General features: G+C 44.7%; 1 protein-coding gene across 1 annotated transcript in view; it reads right to left on the reverse strand.

Annotated features, from left to right (window-relative positions):
* The window catches only part of LOC308280209 (dystrophin-like), a gene marked incomplete at both ends in the record, with an annotated part of 562770 nt that overhangs the window by 389573 nt on the left and 151781 nt on the right, over nucleotides 1-21416 (reverse strand).

Below are 21416 nucleotides of genomic sequence, written 5' to 3' on the forward strand. Positions count from 1 at the left end.
TCCTTGAAACCTTGACACCAGGGACGTGCAGAGAATGTTAGAACAAACCAGAGCAAGTCAAATGTATCTATATCATCCATACAAGTGGGCTATGTTTATAATAAATAGCCTACCTTAAGTTGTGTCAGTTAAGTTATAGGCCTATCACCAGCCAGTCAAAGGATACGATTTGAAATGCAAGTGAGAATGATGAAAAAAACACACGCAACAAGTCGCCTCGTTCTCAAATGTGGTGATTAATCAATAAATAACCAACTGGATATAATATTGCCTGCCTCCATCAAACGCTCAACAGCAGGCATTTGTGTTGGGAACACTTGTGACAAAGCAAAGGAGAAAGTTTTTCAGACATGGTAGCAAAATACTTTTTTTTATTTTGGCTGCTGAGCGGAGCGTGGAGTGAGCGCGGAGCTACAAATGCGCAAATCAAGGTGAGCGGCGGAGCGGAGCGGCCCGGTGGCCGACCAGAGCGGGGAGCGAGCGGGACAAGAGCCCTCTGGAGCGCGGAGCGGCTTTTGTTCCCGCTCCACTCCGCTCACATGCTCTGGAACAAACATCTCCAACGTGTCGCAGTGCGTGATGCCACACTCAACTAAGTATAATCAAGATTCAAGCCAATGCAGCGGAGATGCAATTCTTTCAACATAATAATGCTGCATTCAAGTTCAGGGGAGTTTGGAAAAGGTAATACTCTCAAATGCTGCATTCATGGAAAATGGGCATTTGTGCTGCATTACGTAAGAGTATCAATACTGCAGTGTAGAAATACTATGTTACAGGTAAAAGTCCGGAATTCAAACTTTACTTGAGTAAAAGTATACAAAAGCATTGGTATCAAAACGTACCAAAAGTAGAGAGTACTCGTTCATTATGCAGAATGTGCCATTTCGCAAGTTTTTAAATGTATAACATTTATAAAAATCTTTTTGAAAATAGCAGATCTAAGAGCTTGTAGATTCCCCAAAAAACCCAAAAACTTAAAAACATGGTGATAAGAGGTTTTTGCCTGCCCCACAGCAACGACATGTCCCGTGCATGCGTGCGTGCGTGCATGCGTGCGTGCGTGCGTGGTTTAAGTGTGCCCCGTGCGCGTCAGTTGATGCAAAAACTCCATTTGCTGGCGGAGAAAGCCATATACAGATACATGAGTTGTATTCCAAATGAGAAGATGAGGCTGCAGCCTCGCGCTAGCGTGTGGTGATTTCACACTTATTAGCTGACAGCTGGAGACGACGCACTGTCACAACAGCGGGCCACACGCTCTCTTGAGGAATGACACACTCTGCTCCAGGGGCGTCACACCCAATTCTGGGCCCTGGGTACAAGGATTCACTGCAGGCCCCCCCCCCCCCCCATGAATGTTAACTATTGAAAAATAGCAGATATACAAGCTCACAGCGCGGCACCGAGTGCCGCGCTGCGAGCTTGTAGATTTGCTATTTTTGAAAAAATCGTGAAAATGTGTGCCAAGGAACCTATGTTTCCACGTCAGTGACGCTCAAACTTTTTCATGTGAAGGACCCCCCCCCCCATCTCAAAATATTTAGTTCCAAGGACCCCCCAGAAGCAAAATTTGAGTTACAAATGTTCACTTAAAAAAATACATAATATTCGAAGATTTGCGCACATTTTCACGACTTTTCAAAAAATAGCAGATCTACAAGCTCGCAGCGCGGCACTCGGTGCCGCGCTGTGAGCTTGTATATCTGCTATTTTTCAATAGCTAAAGTTACTATAGGGCCCCTCCACCTTGGGCCCTGGTAACTCAGTCCCACTTTCCTACCCCTTGTGACGCCCCTGCTCTGCTCCGGCGTGTACAAAAAGAGGTTCCTCTGCGAAAATGAGAAGCGAGGAATGAAAAGTGGACTGGAAAGTTTTGGCTAACCTGTCATTTTGTGAAACAATGTCAGCCCATTAAAGACCTGGAACTCCTTATTATTAACACTTCTAGTGCCGTTATTTTTGTAACTAGAAATACTGTTCCTACAAAAACAGTGTGGGCTCGCATGTATGGGCATAAAGATCTACCCTTTGGCTGCACCTCATTGGCTAAGGGCCCTGCCTTTTTACTGTCGAGGAGAACTTGAATGATAGATAAATAATGAAGACAACATACGTGTGCCCACAATTATTTGGTGCCACCATTCACTGCACTTTATTTTGAAGACCCGGCCGGAAGCCACGATCGTGTCCATGTTGTGGAAATTCACTATGCTGTGATGTGGATCAGTATGTTTACTTTCACACGGAAATAACAAATTGTCACCGCGGCCGACCGTCACGGTCCAGTGTCGCCGTGAGAAAAAACGCGATTGGAGCGTTCTTGGAGAAAGAATCCGAGATAAAGCCATTTCTTTGCGGCGCAATGAATGATGATGGTGGCCGAGTTGCGTCATGGGATATGAAGTTTTTTCGCTCCCCAGCGGCCGCCGGAGCACCTGTTTTCCTGGTAACCATGGTAACCAGGTAACACGTCCCTGGACGTGATAACGGGGCCGTGGCGTCGCATCGGGTTCCTGGAAGTTTTTGGCGTCGGAAGTGTTAAACGTTGATGAGGCGTCACGTCTCATGTCACACCGACACGTCCTTCTCCTTTTTATGCCCATATATGGAGATCTCTGATGTCATAAATATTAAGCCTCCATATCTGGGAATGCCAGATAATTTATGAAAAACGGTTAAAATATGGCGATAAGAGGTTTCCGGTCAACAGGAGGGGTATTGTCACTGTCGGGGCAGAAACCTCATATCTCCAAGTTTCAAATTTGTACATTTATTCGCAAAGCAAAGCCCTGCTTCATCACACAGGGCCGTCGCAGAGAAGTAGTGAAAACTGCCGATCTACAAGCACACAACGCCTCGCGGTGCAAGGCGTTGTGTGCTTGCAGATCGGCTGTAAAACAAACGGTTTTGGACATACAAGGTTTCCACCCGACAACGACAAGATGAATATTATGTCACCATCACCTGCGAGTACAGACCATATATTATTGATTAATTGCCAGACAACAGAGCAAATCAATCTCATGAGGGATTATTCAGAAGAGTTTTTCTTTCTTTTTTTTTTGCCGTACCCTCTCATTGCTCATTATTCTGGATAAAATGTGTTACGTTAAACTAATAAAAAATGCATCGTTATGCATGCATGGCACACAAAATGCACAATTAGAAAATGAGGCTGATAGGCCATTATTACATTTTCATATTAGTCTTGTTGTTGCTAGGCTACATAGTTAATAGTTTCAAAGGTATTAGAAAACATAATTGCGTACATGTAACAGTATGAATTATGATGTTTTTTACACATTCAAGAGGATCTCTCTCTCTCTCTCTCTCTCTCTCTCTCTCTCTCTCTCTCTCTCTCTCTCTCTCTCTCTCTCTCTCTCTCTCTCTCTCTCTCTCTCTCTCTCTCTCTCTCTCTCTCTCTCTCTCTTTTGTGTGCAACATTGTGCAAATCGTTGAATATAATATGTATTTTAATTTCTTTTTTTTTTTTACTCAAATCTTTGCTTCTGGAAGACCCTGGATCAAAATATTTTGAGATGGGGGTTGGCAGCCAAATACATATTAAGTTTGGGGGTCCTTGACGTGAAATGGTTTGAGCATCACCGATAAGTAAGGGATAATGAATGGCTCCGCGGTGAATGACGATATATAACAGACCGACGGCCTGATAACTCCGGTCGAAGGGTTGAAGAAAAAAGAGTTGAGCCGGAAGGCAAAGCTCTCTGTCTACCGAGCAATCTTCGTTCCTCCTCTCACCTATGGTCATGAAGTGTGGGTCATGACCGAAAGTATAAGGTCGCGGGTGCAAGCGGCCGAAATGAGTTTCCTCAGACGGGTGGCTGGTATCTCCCTTAGAGATAGGGTGAGAAGTTCAGTCACCCAAGAGAGACTTGGAGCAGAACCGCTGCTCCTACACTTGGAAAGGAGTCAGCTTAGGTGGTTCGGGCATCTAGTACGGATGCCCCCCGAGTGCCTTCCTAGAAAGGTCCTCGATTCGCGTCCCACTGGGAGGAGACCCCGTGGCAGACCAGATGGAGGGATTATATCTCCAAACTGGCTTGGGAACGCCTCGGTATACTCCCTGAGGGAGTGGAGGAAGTTGTTCAGGATAAAGAAATCTGGAGGTCTCAGTTGGAACTGTTACCCCCGCGACCCGATTCCGGATAAACGGTTGAAGATGGATGGATGGATGGGATGTTATATATCGTCATTCACCAAGGAGCCATTCATTATCCTGCTTATTACCCGGCTACTTAATAAAATTCATAATTTGACTCAAAACTTTCTCGCTTAGAATATTTTTTAAAACATTCTTGAGAGCAACGTTTAGTTCTAAATGTTGCTGTGTGTTTGTTTACATGGCTGACATGTTGGATACAGCACAAGATTCACCCAGTGCAGCTTGACTGCAGCAGGCGCTCTGAGTCTTTGATGAGGCCGCGGTGAATTATAGAGCAGGAGCGGTCATTATACGCCTATAATTCACCGCTGACTTCAGCGCTCGACCAATCAGAATCAAGCATTCAACCAAGCCGGGTAATGAAGCAACATATTTTTGGGGGGAATCAGCCTCAGGTTTAAATGGGTTGAATTCACTTTGACTTGAATTGATTCTCTGCAGGAAGAAAAACTGTAATAGATAGGCCAAATGTCGTCAGGTCGGGTTTTCGCTGCCAACCCAATCCTTGGGCGCTACGTTTGGAGGTGTTTGCTGTTGCCTCCTCCTCACACGGTTCGTGTGCAGCGTTTAAATGAGCCGCGAAGAGCCGCTAATGGGCTCAAGTGGTTTCCTTTAAAGCACGTTCACACACACACACCAGGCCACCAGCGTGAAGAGAAGCATTATTGCGGATCAAGGGTACTTGACTGTAGATTACAATGCAGCATGCAAGATCAATGGGGGGGGGGGGGGCTCACTCTATGGGTGGAGAGATGTGTGTGTGGGGGGGGGGGGGAGCAGAGAAAAAGAGAGGGAGGGAGAGAGAAAGAAACAGAGAGAGAAACATGCAGACAGACGGACACAGGGAGAGAGAAGAGAGAGAGATGGAGAGAGATGGGCAGGCAGACAGAGACAGGCAGACGGACACAGAGAGCGAGAGAATGAGAGAAACAGACAAACGGACAGAGGGAGGAGAGAGATGGAGACAAAGACAGACACACAGAGAGAGAGAGAGAGAGAGACCTGCTGTGCATCTCCTCTATAATCAAGGCAATAATTTATGCCTGTCTTTTTGAGCGGTGGTCACACCGTCTCCTATACGTGGCCGTGTGTGTGGGTATCCGTCCGGCCGTCCGGCTATGTAGCCTCAAGCCTGCAGTACCTTTTCTGACCACATATGTTAAGGGAGGGGCGCTGTTGTTCTCTCACACACACACACACACACACACACACACACACACACACACACACACACACACACACACACACACACACACACACACACACACACACACACACACACACACAGGGGGGAAGGGTGGGTCAGCATGTGTGGTCAAGTATTATTATTAACAAACTGAATGTTTTAGGGTCAAATAAATTAGAGTGTGTGAAGAAACTACATCATTGTAAAGCACACTAACCCCGCTGCACCCACCCAGTAGTGCTGTTGCACAGCCTCCACGACCACCGTCTTTTTTTACACATGAATAATGAACACCCAAGAATAACACTGTGCGTGTGTGTGCGTGCGTGCGTGCGTGCGTGCGTGCGTGTGTGTGCGTGTATTCCTATCCCCACAATAGTCTAAACCAGTCTAGGGTAGTGATTTTGAGGTTACTTGGGGTTAGTGTTATTGTTAATTGTTGTTGTGATTAAAAAAGGGTAATTAAAAAACATAAAGACCTGAGGGCGATACAAATGCCTTCTAAATCAGTAGTTCTCACACTTTCTCAAGATTTTCCAAACTGTTCAAAAATAGCAGATGTACAAGCTCACAGTGAGCTATTTGTGATTAGCCAAACGCACGCACTGTATCGTCACTGTCGGGCAGAAACCTCGTATCTCCAAGTTTCAAATTTGTACATTTTAAGTAGAGTAAAGCCCTGCTTCATCATACAAGGCCATCGCACAAAAGTAGTGAAAACAGCTGATCTACAAGCACACAACGCCTCGCGGTGCGAGGCGTTGTGTGCTTGTAGTTCGGCTGTTTTCACTACTTTAAATCATTTTAAAAATTATAAATACAAAACAAACGGTTTTGGACATACAAGGTTTCCACCCGACAACGACGGTATGCTTTCACAGTTTTAACCCAATGAGGCCTTGAACGCATCTGTGTCACCCTAGATTTTAACCACTTCAACCATTATGTTATGCTTTAAGTATTAGAAAAAAATAGCAGATATGCAAGCTCACACTGTAAGTTTGTAGTCTTAAGGGCTGTCCATACTGTCTCCGACCACCAAACTTCAGATAGACCGTCGTGACGAAAAGTTCAGCTTTACAAACTCAAATCCGGGGTAATGCTTTTCAGAAGTTGCGAGTGACGTCCTCCGTGAGAGGTAAACGTTAATATATGACAAAAACAAATCATAAAAATGCTAAACTTGACAGCGACAAGCCGACAATATGTATTTGTGTATGCCTGATGTGCCTATCAATACTGTATGTGTGTGTGCTTTTAAAGTACCAAAAGTAAAAATATTTGAAAATAGCAGATCTAAAAGCTCACAAGCCGAGGTGTAGTGGTGTATAGAAGTGAAAGTATTGGAAATTGGAAATACTCAACTAATGTACAGTACAAATACCACACACCACTGCCCCGCCCAAAGAAAATCTCTAGTTAGCTTGGCTTATACTTTTGCTCACTCCCGTGCGTCCTTGCACCTCTCCTGTCTTTCCCAATTAATCTCTCGCTTTCTCATAATTAACCGACTTCAGACCATATCTCTTTCCATCCTGTGAGCTCAATCATCTCCGTACTCTGCGTGCTAAATGGCGTGTTGAACGGAGAATTAGCCAAGATTAGCCGCTCTGAAATGTGCTACGACGCGCCTAATGAGAGCACTCTACATGTGAAGGTCGTTTGCAATACAAAACATTTTAAAATTTAAAAATCACATAGATCTCCTGAAGAAGTGTATTCAAATGTTAAGACAAGTCATTTTATGTTTGGTTGCGCTCCGAAAATAGCAGATCTCCAAGCTTGTAGATCGGCTATTTTCAGCATGTAACCAAGTGTAAAATCAGGCATAGTGACGCCAAGTCCTGCCACAATACATTTTAAACTGTAACCTAAAACATTCCAGATGACAAGAATGTGACTAAAACAAAATGGAATTTGATTCAAAAGACTATGACTATGAAACTAAATCAAAATGGATAAGAAAAGAAATGCATGCTAGCATTGTACACTCAACAAATGCAATACAATAGACCACAGAGGCACAAATCAATTTACCTCACACAACTAGACATCAGAACAGGAGCAGCTATTATTATAGAAAGCAATTCCTTGTGGATAATCAGGGTGTTCAGTTTGCCTTTAGTCTGGAGATCATTCCAAGCCCACGGTCCAAACTAAAATAACATCTCTGTCAGAGGGAAATCTCATATATCGTTGTTGTCGGGTGGAAACCTTGTATGTCCAAAAGCGTTTGTTTTATATTTATCTTTTTAAAAAATGATTTAAAACTAGTGAAAATAGCCGATCTACATGTAAGCACACAATGCCCCACAAAAAAAACAGCAGATGTACAAGATCGAAACACGCCGTGTTTGATCTAAGTTGCATTCAAACATAATCTTTGAATGGCCCCCTCGTCCTCCTTGAGGCTTGTAGATCAGCTATTTTAGCTGAATGTCTACCTGTTACGACAAGCCCAGAACAGGAAGGCTAGATGTGTTATAACATGACAATTTCATAATTTAATAAAATTAAGGTATGTTGGGGCACCCGCTGGCCTACTGGTCCAGGCGCATACCACTTAGGCATTGCCACATAGGCATGGATGCCTGACGGCGTCGCCGGTTCGATTCCCGATCCGGACGACCTTTGCCGCGTGTCGCTCCCCATCTCTCCCCCCCATTTCCTGTCAGTATACTGTCCTATCAATAAAGGCATAAAAGCCCAAAAACAAATCTTGTAAAAACAAAATACAGTATAAGTGAAAATGACACAAATGCTTTCCCGGTTGGATGAGGTTAAAGCGGCCTGCAGCGTGTCTCGACATGCGGCGTGCAGACAGAGGCAGACAAACCACTCTCTCCACCCCAAAGGGTCGCTTCCAATTTCTCTGTACAGGAAGAGACACGGGCGCCTCGTGGTTCGCGGCGGACCCTCTGAGAAATGAGGTGAAAGTGACTGGCTGACCCTCTAGGCACTGAGGACCCTCTCGGAGGGACCCCAGCGGTCCTGTGTCCCCGCGTGGCGGCCGGGGTGACAAGATTTTGTTTGGTGCAGAATTAATTCACCAAACAAAACCGACGGCAAGGTGACAGAGTTAATCAAAGATCTCTTTATGAAAGCGAGTGCAATTGGGCCCCGAAAATAGAATAGATATACACGCTAAGAAATATATGACGAAAAAGGGAAAATAATAATATATCTTTTTTCTGTCAAAAGAATGAATAGAACACAAATGGTGTGTGTGTGTGTGTGTAATGTGTTTGTTTTCTAGATGCACTGTAGGCTACATGCATGCTTGTTTGTGTGCACCTGTGTGTGTGTGTGTGTGTGTGTGTGTGTGTGTGTGTGTGTGTGTGTGTGTGTGTGTGTGTGTGTGTGTGTGTGTGTGTGTGTGTGTGTGTGTGTGTGTGTGTGTGCACGTGCGTGTGTGTGTGTGTGTGTGGCTGAATGATTTCCCTGCCGTTCAGACGGCTGTTCATTTGTTCCTAGACTCCCTCTGTTGTTTTAGGCAGAAGCATTGAACGTGGCGACGACTTCTGTTCAGACTGCTCACACGTCTGTGCCTGTGTAACTACGGCTCAGCAGATGAAGACAAGACTATATTCCACACAGATTTGCTCTTGCAATCGTTTCAGATATGCCGCATGCCCTCAGAACAAAACAATTAAACACACACACACACACACACTAGGGATGCCCCGATCAGGGTTTTTTTGCTCCCGATCCGATACCGATCAAATATTATTGCTTCCGATTCGATCCCGATCTTTCCCGATCCGATCTTTTGGCAAGGCATTAAGAAAAAAAAATTCTATTCATTCTATCACTTAGTGCAGCACTGAATCAACAAATTAAAAACAAAGCTTATGAGTAGTGTATAGTGATATAGGCCTACTAGTGCAGTGTTTCTCAATCATTGTGCAGCGGACCTTTGGTGTGGCCTTTGAAATTTGGCAGTGAAGTCACGATTTAAGGACTTTTAAAACCTGTTTAATATCTCAAAAAATTTAATAAAATAGACCATTACAACATCAAAAATAATCAACAAACTATATAAAAACTGGTAAAACATTGGCCATTTTTAAAGTTGAAACAAAATAAGTTAAGAACCAATTAACCAGTCTGCTTGAAAAGTATGCATCTGTAGCAGCTAGTTGACAGTGCAGAGAGACATAATTGCCTTCCTTTGATCCATTAGCAAGGGGCCAATTACTACTTATTGGCATCAGCTGCCAGCTGGACACAGAGTCTGACACAATCACCTTCCCTCTGCAGTGCTGTCTGTCTCATTTCTCCAAAAGCCCTTGAATATGATTGAAAATGATTAAGGATTACTGTGATTATGGTAAGCTTACATTTCATATCGCATTCACCTTACCTGTAACTTTCAGTACTCCCAGAAAATATTTTTTTGAAAAAAAAAAAAAAAAAAAAAAAAAACATTTTTTTTCCCGATATTTTTTCCCCGTTCTCCGATCTTATAAAAACGGCCATATCGGCGGCCGATCCAATCACGTGATCGGGATCGGGCAACACTAACACACACGCACACGCACACGCACACGCACACACACACACACACACACACACACACACACACACAAAAGAGAAAAATCTTGCCATTGGTTGTGTTCATGTAAAGTCTCTGTGTACAGATGGAACCAAACTGGACCCGGTTTCTATTTGTACAGACCCAGAAGGGTCCATCTGATTTCATTTGTACTGTACACTCTCAGAGCTACAGACCCGTAAGGGTCCATTTGGTTCCATTTGTTACACTAACTTACTAGTCTGGGATCACCTAACTTTTCGGGCTTGTAACCGGTCTGGAGCGGAAACCACAACACGTCATGTTGTAGTACTCAAAGACTACAAGTTGGCCGGAACTATCCACCGGAAACAGTTTTAACCCGAAATAATTCCAGTGCGCTCAAGGACATACTTTTAGGGCCTACCTAATAAACTCCTTGATGCGGAGTAGTTTTGCTTTTGAGTTTGAGTATATGCATCTTTTAGTCCAACTCGTAGCGACTGGCAAGACTACACTAGGCTACTCGAGCATTTTAATAGGGATTGGGGAAACAAACGGAGGGAACCAAATCAAAGCGACGCCGCTTATGGCCTGTTGTGAACGAACACCAGGCTTTCCCCCAGAAAGCCTGGTAGGCGAGGTTACTAACTTACAGACCCGTAAGGGTCCATATGATTTCATTTGATTTCGTTGACTAAAACTATGACTATCACTGATGAAAACTAAATAATAACTAAATAGAAACTAAGCTATGATCCGGGACGTGCAGAGAATGTTAGAAAGGCGGGGGCTGAAATTTCTAAAAGGACCTCTTGGTGGAAATATCGGAAAAAGCAGACCAGAGTTTAGCTATGTTCGGTGCGTGATACCACACATAAGCATAATCAAGTCAATACTGGAGATTTGGCATAACGACATGGATTTCTACATAGAGAGGGCAATTCTCTCAACATAAGATGCTGCATTCAAGTTCAGGAGAGTTTGGACAAGGCAATTCTCTTGAATGCTGCTGGAAAGGGCACTTTTTACAGACAGATAAAACTAAGGGCAAGGGCTCAACTAAAACTAAGACCAAATAATATAGACAATTTCGTCAAAACAAAACAAGAACTAGACTAAAATAGGTGAGGGACTAGGGGAGAAGAGATCCAGTAGAACTAAAAGACCAGTCATTTTATGTTTGGTTTGCGCTCGGGTGTTGCGCTCTGAAAATAGCAGATCTACAAGCTCACAACGCACAGCAGCGCGACGCGTTGCTAATCGTTAGCATGCTGCAGAGAAGGGCAAGCGGGTTTGGAGGACGCCCCAAGGCCACCTTCAGGACACACACACACAGACACACACACACACACACAGAGACACACGCGCGCACGTACACACGCACACGCACAAACTTAAATAGTATAACTGTCTGGGAGTCTTAATTTGTACATCAAAGTGACGAGAGGGGATCGGAGGTCAGACTTTGATCCTGTTTGAAGCAGCATATCTGGAACGCATCGCTAATATACTCTCCACTCCTCTCCTCTCCTACTATACTCTCCTTTACTTTCCCGTTCCCTTCCCTTCCCTTTCGTCCCCTCGTTTTTCGCCAGATTAATTACAATTTACAATACAGGCGAGGCAGGTGCTCTTAATCCAGATCGACTTGGAGTAGGCAAGGTAAACACGAGGTAATACATCAAATGTAAAGAAATAGTAATCCATGGGATCATACTGTAGGTAATTCAAGAACCTTTAATCAGTCTAAACAGTACAATATACACAAATAAATCATCTGTACTTTGAAACTATACAAACTACAGGATGCCAGGTCAACAAATGGACCTGGCATCTGTCTAAAATAACATGCATCGCTCCTCATTCAAGGCAGCTCTCCTGCCAGATAGGGTCCGCCAGGAGAAGGCACGCTCAACTCAAGGGGAGTCTTGATTTAACAAGGTGCAGATTCTTGAAGAAATACAATGGAAGGATCATACGCACTCTCTTTAGTAGTTTCTGGTGTTCTTTTCTAATAGGTCTACACAGCAGTAGTGTAAAGTAACTAAGTGCAGTAGATTTACTTTAGTATTGTACTTGAGTCCAATTCCAGGTAGTCCAGGTATTTGTACTTGAGTATTTCCAATTTCCAATATTTTGACTTCTACTCCACTCCATCTCAGAGGCAAATATTGTACTTTTACACAACTACACACAATTATCAACGGCCACCAAAATACATTTTTTGACGACAAAAACTGTACATTTAGTCGACTAAAATCCCATGATATTAACTCATTTAGTGCCAGCGCCCTCTAGGGGCCATAGAATGCCAGGGTATCTCTCATAGGCGAGCGCTTTAGCTTCCAGGACCTCACCTTCCAGGACCTCACGTGCTCACGTTCATGCACGTCATGGAAAGGTCCCGGATGATAATGCTAACAGAATGGCTATTCCCATTTTGTCATCTAAAAGATCATTTTTGGGCGATTTCGCCGTAAATAAACCTCGCGCCGCTTCCCTAAAGACACAATCCAGAGATATAAGCCTTCAAAGATGTGGTCTTTCATTGGATTAGGCGGAGATTGGCGATTTCGTTCGCAAATAACGGCCGGCCGGGAGGTTGCTAGCTTTCGGCTAGTAGCTAGAAAAATCAGGCCAGGCTTCAGAAGGCCTCTTATCATTTTATTAATTTCATTAAAAAAAGCCGAACTACTTCGGGATCGGCACACTCGTATACTCATCGGAAGCGGCGCCAAACATTGGGTGAACATTGGGGAGCTCAAAAATGTATTTTAAACCATTTTTAATGGAATATATCGTCGGACAGAGTAGAATGGCTAGCTGGCTAGCGGCTAGCGAGCCAGGACCACCCACGACTCTACAAGCAGCTCGGGGTAAGTGAATTAATAAAAAAAAGAATTGTATTGGATTGAAATAAAGCCGAACTAGTTCGGGATCGGCACAGGAAGAGTTAAGTCGCCTAATGCTAGACTAACTCTAAAACACTTCAGATGATTAAAATATGACTTATGGAATGGAATGTTATTCACAAGGACTATGACTAAAACTAAATCAAAGTCTGCTGTCAAAATCAACACTGCTCCCTCGTAAAAGAGATCCTCTCTCTCTCTCTCTCTCTCTGGCTGTGTGTGTGTGTGTGTGTGTGTGTGTGTGTGTGTGTGTGTGTGTGTGTGTGTGTGTGTGTGTGTGTGTGTGTGTGTGTGTGTGTGTGTGTGTGTGTGTGTGTGTGTGTGTGTGTGTGTGTTTGGTTCATCCACGTTTGGCAGCTAAACATCAACACGTCTCCTCGAGTTGTTTTCCGCTCTGACATTTCATTTTGGCTCAGCGTAAAAGGAGGCTCTGGCATCCTAGAAATCACCGTTGTGCGAATCTCATTCTAACTGCTGTACACACTTACTGTACATGCTTTTTGTATTTATGTATATATAATTATGCTAATGAGGGGACATATACCTCCTGGAAAAGAATCTAAATAAAACGTAACTGAAAGTGAAAAAAAAAACATGAGAGAAACCTTGTATCTCCAAGTTTCAAATGTGTATGTTTTTTTCCACCCCGTAAATTAAAGTCCTACTTCATCCATCATGCAAACGTGTCGCACAAAAGTAGTGAGAATAGCAGATCTACAAGCACACACCGCCTCACGATGCGAGGCACCGACAAACGACAATATATCTTCAGACTTCAACTTGAAATGCACTGTATGCGCTTTCAGGACCATGGACAGCTTCACATAGATGAATGATAATCTGGGGGGAAAAAACTGCTTTGAAGAGTCCAGCTATGAGAATATTGTAGCATCCCGGAGGTGAACCTTTCCCAATACCTCCCAGCAGGCTTTAAGACAGGGGTCTTCAATAGTAATTCTGAGGACCCCTACAGAGTTACTACAGGGGGTCCTCCAAATCTGTGTGTGATATAGTTTTTCTTCCTCCTTTTCTATATTAACCACTTGAACCCTAGCGTCCATATTCTGAGAACTTTAGCCAAAAATAGCAGCTCTACAAGCTCACAACGCCTCGCAGAGAGGTTTGGTGTAGAGGGGAAAAAGAGCAGACTAAGTACAGAGAGAAGGTTTATTAAGTATTGACGGTTCAAGTGGTTAAATATTTGAAAACACGAATTGACATGAATCCAAAATACACTGACGATTGTGCTGTCAAACAATTAAACGATGGAATCTATGGAAAGGTTGTGGGGGTCCCTGCTTCATCTCTCTCTCAACTAAAATGGGGGGCGGCTGTAGCTCAGGAGGTAGGCCAATGATTGGCGGTTCAAAACCCAGCTTCTCCTGTCTACATGTCGAAGTGTCCTTGGGCAAGACACTGAACCCCAAGTTGCTCCCGGTGAGCTGGTTGGTGCCTTGCATGGTTTCCACCGCCACCGGTGTATGAATGTATGTGTGGATGGGTGAATGTAATGCACATTGTAAAGCGCTTTGGATAAAAGCGCTATATAAATGCACCATTTACCATTTACCATTTAACTAAAGGGGTCCTTGGCCTGAAAACGTTGAACAGCCCTGCTTTAAGAGATTGTTCTTTTTTTTCTGCATTTTTTCTCTGGGAACACACACTCGAAAGCTCACCAGGGGACAAGACAAAACTTGGTGGCTTCCACATGTGCTGCTTCCAGTGCTCTGTGTCTCTTGGAATGACAAGGTGCCCCGACAGGCATGTCAGCCATGTGTACACACACTCTTCAAACAGAGACGTCTGGCGCTGGCGGGTCACGTGCGCCCGGTGTACGGAGGAACGGCAGAATCCCTAAAACAGTGCTTTTTCAACCTTCTTCGTATCACGGCCCCTTATTTATTCAGCATTTGAGCTGCGGACCACCGTTGGATGAGATTTAGCCTCTCGGGCACAAGACTATAAGTCAAGGGTCTTCAACGTTTTCAGGCCAAGGACCCCTTAGTTGAGCGAGAGATGAAGCAGGGACTCCAACAACCTGTTCATAGATTCCATATAGTTTCATCGTTTGACAGCACAATTGTCAGGGTATTTTGGATTCATGTAAGTTTGTGTTTTCAGATATTTAACCACTTGAACCGTCAATACTTAATAAACTTGACCTTCCACTCTGTACTTAGTCTGCTCTTTTCCCCCTCCACACCAAAGCTCTTTGTCAAAAATAGCCGATCTACAAGCTCACGACGCCTCGCGCTGCGAGTTGTCCACAATTCCCATGCTGTATTGATGTCACATTATTAGGAGAGATAACAGGGAAACGTCGACCAAAATAGCAATTTATCTACATTCTGTAGGCTAATTGTGTAGACTTGAAATAAAACCAAATGGACCCTTACACTCTCAAGAGTTAAAGATCTATAAGGGTGCATTTGGTTACCAACAATACATGATTTAGCTGGGGACCACCTGGAACCCCCTCAAGGACCATTGGTTGAAAACCACCGTCCTAAAAGACCTCTTTCGTATGAAGCTACTGTATATATAAAAAACATGTGTGACATTGACACAATCGCTTGGGAAACTTTAGCTAAAAGACAGAGAACACTAACTTGGAGGCTTGAAACCCAGAAGGGAGACACTGTAGTCAGAGCTTGGACTGTATATACTGTAGACAGTGAAAAGAAAAAAGGGGGCTAAGTTATTCTGTTCTTGCCTATCCTCCCTCTGGGACGGTCCTGACTGGAACACGGCTGAGGTCACCGCCGGTGCTACCCGTGTTCCAAAAAGCAGCCGAGAGGAGAGGAGAGGAGAGGAGAGGAGAGGAGAGGAGAGACAAAATTCCGGGCACTGGGTACAAGGATTCACTGCGGGCCTCCCATGAATGTTCTTCATAGGGGGAGGGTGTTTAACCCATTTAGACTGGGAACGCATTATTTTTGTGCTTTAACTATTGAAAAAATGCGAGCTTGTAGATCTGCAATTTTTTGAAAAATCTTGAAAATGTGTGCAAGCAAAACAAAATGTTTCTATGTCAGTGGTGCTCAAACTTTTTCATGTGAAGGGCCCCCAAAATGATATGTATTTGGCCACGGACGCCCATCTCAAAATATTTCGTTCCAGGGACCCCCCAGAAGCAAAATTTGAGTTACAAACACATATATTCAAAGATTTGCACACATTTTCACGACTTTTCAAAAATATCAGATCTACACAAGCTTGCAGCGCGGCACTGAGTGCCGTTTTGTGAGATTGTATATCTGCTATTGTTCAATAGCTAAAGTATAAAATAATTAAGGCCCCTCCACCTTGGGCCCTGGGAACTCAGTCCCACCCCCCCCGTGTGACGCCCCTGAGGAGAGGAGAGGCAGCGAGTTGTCAGTGTGAAAGTGTCTGTATCCGCCTATCCGCGAGCCGAGCAGAACTTTAGCTAGATAGCCGTCTCGTGATGACAGCTGCTTGTGTATTCCTGAACGCTCTCCTCCTTATAGTCACTGTCAGGCAGAAACATCGTATCTCCAAGTTTCAAATGTGTATGTTTTTTCGCGAAGTAAAGCCCTGCTTCATCAGCCAAGGCCGTCGCACAAAAGTAGAGAAAACAGCCGATCCACAAGCACACAACGCCTCGCGGTGCCTGTAGATCGGCGGTATTCACTAGTTTAGTTATTTTTTTTCTCTACTCTCCGTTCTTGCCTCTCCTGTTCAAACTTCTTCTCTCCTGCCTTCTCCTTTCCCCTCCTAACGATGGCGGATTTGAAATTGCTGAAAAACAGGCTTCAAAAGTAGAACTGTCTGTAGAAATCAATGGCGTAACTTTGTCCATATTTTCTTTTTTTTTTACGATCTATGGCTCCAACGCTCTACTCCAGGGGTCTTCAACGTTTTCAGGCCAAGGACCCCTTGGTTGAGAGAGAGATGAAGCAGGGACCCCTACAACCTTTTCATAGATTCCATATAGTTTAATTGTTTGACAGCACGATCGTCAGTGTATTTTGGATTCATGTCAATTGGTGTTTTCAGATATTTAACCACTTGAACCGTCAATACTTAATAAACCTTACATTACACTCATGTACTTAGTCTGCTCTTTTCCCGCTTTACACAAAAACCTCTTTGACAAAAATAGCCGATCTACAAGCTCACAACGCCCGATCTGCTATTTTTGGCTACGGTTCTCAGAATATGGACGCTAGGGTTCAAGTGGTTTCTATCACACAAAGATTTGGAGGACCCCCTGTAGTGACTCTGAGAGAGCCCCCTAGGGGTCCCGCCGTCCCGGACCCCCTGTTGAAGACCCCTGCTCTACTCATCGAAAACTAGTGTTTATTCTTTCTCCATCCTCCTCTCCTCAGACTCCGCAACGCCCCCATCCTCTCGTCCTCTCCTCCCCCGCTCCTCCTCTCCTAATCCTGCCTGTCATCTCATCTCCTCCCCTAATCTCCGCTCCGCTCTGCTCGCCTCTCCTCTCTTCTCTCATCTTTTCAATTTGCTCCTCCGCACCTGTTCTCCCGCTCTGTCTGTCTGTCTCTCTCTCTCCGCCTCTCTGTCTCTCTATCTCAGTCTCTCTCTCTCTCTCTCTCTCTCTCTCTCTCTCCGTCTCTGGTAGATTCTTTTGTATGTTATTTAGCATGCCCAATACTACCAGAATCCATTGAAAAATATATTACACCATACTGTATATTGACTCACGTATAATGTACACAAACGCTCACAATGTCGCAAATATGCATTTGAAAACCTGTGAAACAATCACTATGTTCTTTCTACTTTTGGTACCTTAAGTGCATTTTGATAGCAATACTTTTGTACTTTTACCCAAGTAGGCAAAACAAATTAATTCTGGACTTTTACTGGTAACAGAGTATTTCTACATTGCAGTGTTGATACCTTTATCTTATTGACTTTATCAGGGACGTGCTGGCCATTGGGAAAAGCGGGACAACTCCCAAACGGCTGGTTCATTCCCGGCCGGACCAGGCCGGCCATTAGGAAAAAATGTAAATGTAAAATTTAATAAAATGTTGGCCTTCGTTACATTTTGGGTGCTGGGCGGCCAACAAAGTAAATCGTCACTGTCTGGCAGAAACCCTCGTATCTCCAAGTTTCAAATTTGTAGATTTTTTCGCAAAGCAAAGCCCTGCTTCATCATACAAGGCCGTCGCACGAAAGTAGTGAAAACAGCCGATCTACAATGCGATTTCCGAATAGTAATGTATAAAATGTGGCTAGCATGATCAAGAACACAAGATAGTAAAAGGCACAAAGCATTATAATTTACTTTACCGTTCGAAATAATGATTTGTTGGCTTTAAAGCTGGTTGCACACTGCTGCGTTTTTCGTTGCGAAATGCGTTTTTCAGGGCGAGAGAGAGAGAGAGAGAGTGAGTAAGGGACAGAGTGGTGCGCGAAACGGGCGGCAGTGTGCAAACGTGACTGACATAACGTGAGTTTGATTTTTTTATTTGCGTGCTCCGAAATTCACTCAGATATTCGGCCCGAAAAACGCAGCAGTGTGCAACCAGCTTTAGTCCAGCAATTTCTGTTATTTTACCCTCCGAAGCGGACGTCAGCACCAGGAAGTTGCTGAGAAATTCGCTGAGTGCGCGTGCGTGGGCGGCCTGTGAATAGGGTCTATTACCTCTATGGGCTGACCTCACGTGAACCCACACTACCGTGTTTACTCCCTCCTCCTCTATCTCATCATCTGTTATAGTCTCCCTCTTATTCCGCCTCTCCCGTCTTCTCCTCGTCGCTCCCGTCTTCTCCAATCACCTGTTCTCTCTCTCAACTCCTCCTCTCCTCTCGGGCGAGTAAATGAAGGGATGGACCAGGAAGAGGAGGAGTAAAGAGAAGGAGGTGTAGCGGTAATGGGGGGGAGAAGCAACGAGGAGTGGTGGCGTTCCTTGTAGCCTTTCATCTTCAAGACCCATCGAGTAGGGACGCGCATGGAATGTTAGAGAGGCAGGGTCTGTCGTTTCTAAAAGGGCCTTTTGGTGAAAATATCGAAAATAGCAGACCTCCAAGCTCACAACGCGTCGCAGCGCTATTTTCGGTGCGTGATATCACACTGAACTAAGCATAATCAAGTCAATACTGGAGATGTGGCGTAACGGCATGGATTTCTACTCAGAGAGGGCAATTCTTTCAACATACAATGTTGCATTCAAGTTCAGGAGAGTTTGGACGAGGTAATTCTCTTAAATGCTGCCTTCAGGTATTGCATGGAAAGAGGGGGCATTTGCATTTCTTTCACCATAGTAAAAACTGCATTCATGGACCGGAGAAGGGCAGGGGCTCAAGCCCCCTTTTGATGTCTATGTGTACACGTGCCTGCCATCGAGAGTCCGGTGTGGGTGTCCACGCTCGCTCATACTCAAGCACACACACACACAAACACACGCACCCACCCTTAAGCCTCTATCGTCATGGCGACGGCACACCTCCTGTCCCACCCCTGTAATCAACAATGGATTGGACTGATGTGGTGGTATGTGTTTGCGTGCGCCCTCTCTCTCTCTCACGCACCCACGCGCACACACACACACACACACACACACACACACACACACACACACACACACACACACACACACACACACACACACACACACACACACACACACACACACACACACGGCGAAATTCAATAAAATTCCACACAACCTACTTAGTCCCAATTAGGGACATTGATTTACAGATCAACACGCGACATCACACGGTAATCGGACGAGAGACATTGAGTAGCCCCCCCCCCGAATGGAGACACACCATGAAGGGAGAGAGGAGAGGAGAGGAGAGGAGAGGAGAGGAGAGGAGAGGAGAGGAGAGGAGAATATCGTATCCTCTACTCCAGGGGTCTTCAACGTTTTCAGACCAAGGACCCCTTAGTTTTTGCCAAAAATAGCCAATCTACAAGCTCACAACGCCTTGTAGATCTGCTATTTTGGCTAAAGTTCTCAGAATATGGACCTTGGGATCAAGTGGTTAATATCAAAAAGGAGCAAAGTTTCACACAAAGATTTGGAGGACCCCCTGTAGTAATTCTGAGGACCCCCTAGGGGTCCCGCACCCCCCGTTGAAGACCCCTGTTGGTCCCTTTTCAGAGATTGCCTTCATACATAGATATCATATCAGTGCTGAGCGCACACACGCGCGCGCACACACGCAGCACCAACCATGTTTTAGAAGTCCCATTCGCCTAAACTCATTTGAGCGGTGGAAGAGTTCCACTTTAATGCACCCTGTGAATAGCAGCGTTCTGAGGAGGAAAATGCTTTCCTTTCAGAGCCTCAACGGCCTTGAACAAACTAGTTGAACACACTCCCACTCTAAGTCAATGTAATGTCTGTTGTTGAGGTACTTTCTGGTATAGTAAAAGCTCTGATTGACTGATTGATTGATTGATTGATTGATTGATTGATTGATTGATTGATTGATTGATTGGTTGGTTGATTGATGAGAGAGAGAAATGGGCATGGCTAATAAGACATTCCGTTTAGACCAGGGGTAGGCAACCTGCTTCTCTAGAGCTCTCTATAGTGGCGTTTCCATAAAGCTACTATTTGCGCATTAACGGCTTATTCGCAAAATGTTTTTATGGAAACACTTCAAAATGCGAATAAACTTTCATTATCCGCAAAAAAGATTATCCGCTTGGAGGAGGAGGATTTTGAGGCTTAATCGAATAAACTAAATGCGCATAAGTGAATGGAAACGGGTCAGACAATAAATGCGAATAATATATGACGTTCTGGTCCATATCGTCCTCCTATAACACTTTCCCCCGCCGCTTAATTAACGTCCATTGCATAGCGTTAGCCTACAAAACAACGGTTGTTACACACGGAGTGACCCTTCGTCATCACACCGTGTTGCGCAGGCCAAAAGTGTCCGTACAAGCTCACAGCACCTCGCATCTGCTACGTTGCAGGATGCAGTCTGCCCGGAGGACTCAACCGGGCGGCGGGGCGGCCGCCTCGGCTCGGGGACGCCTCTCGGGGCGCCCCGACCGGGGTCGCTTGCTCTGTGCTCCCGCCGGCCGCACTTTCTCCGCGGCGGTGCGTCGCGACTGGCTCTGGGTCGGGATGCGTGTGCAGCGAGTCACAGCAGTGCCCTCACGTCTCTCGGTCTGAAAAATTCAGCCCCATCCCAGCTCTGTGCACTGTGTGCAAGCCCGCGGGAAGTGTTTACAGCAGGTCGGTCAGACGGACCCAGGCAGGATCTCCCAAGAATCGCATTTCACCAGTTTAATGGAAACGGGCTAAATTCGCTTTGTCTTAAAGCGCATTTCTGATAATTCGCTTCCCTAATTCGAATAAGTTTATGGAAACGCCACTTATGTGGCTCCTGTGGCTCCCAGTTGCTTGGGCAAAGAAGTATGTAAAAGAATAAGTGCCCCCCCACCTCGCCCCCCTCTTTTTTTACATTTTAATCATCATAATGTATTATTGTAGAAGTCATAAGTGTATTATTACATTCTCCTATTGTAAAAACTCCAATAAAAATAAGAAACTAATTATTGAAGAAAATAAAGAATGTGTTAATGCTTGGATATGTTGCTTGCTTTCACCACCAATGCATGCTGGCTTACTGGTACTGTATACTTGATCTGCTTTG

The sequence above is a fragment of the Nannobrachium achirus genome (assembly GCF_963921795.1).
Source record: "Nannobrachium achirus genome assembly, chromosome: 24".
Taxonomy (NCBI): Eukaryota; Metazoa; Chordata; class Actinopteri; order Myctophiformes; family Myctophidae; genus Nannobrachium; species Nannobrachium achirus.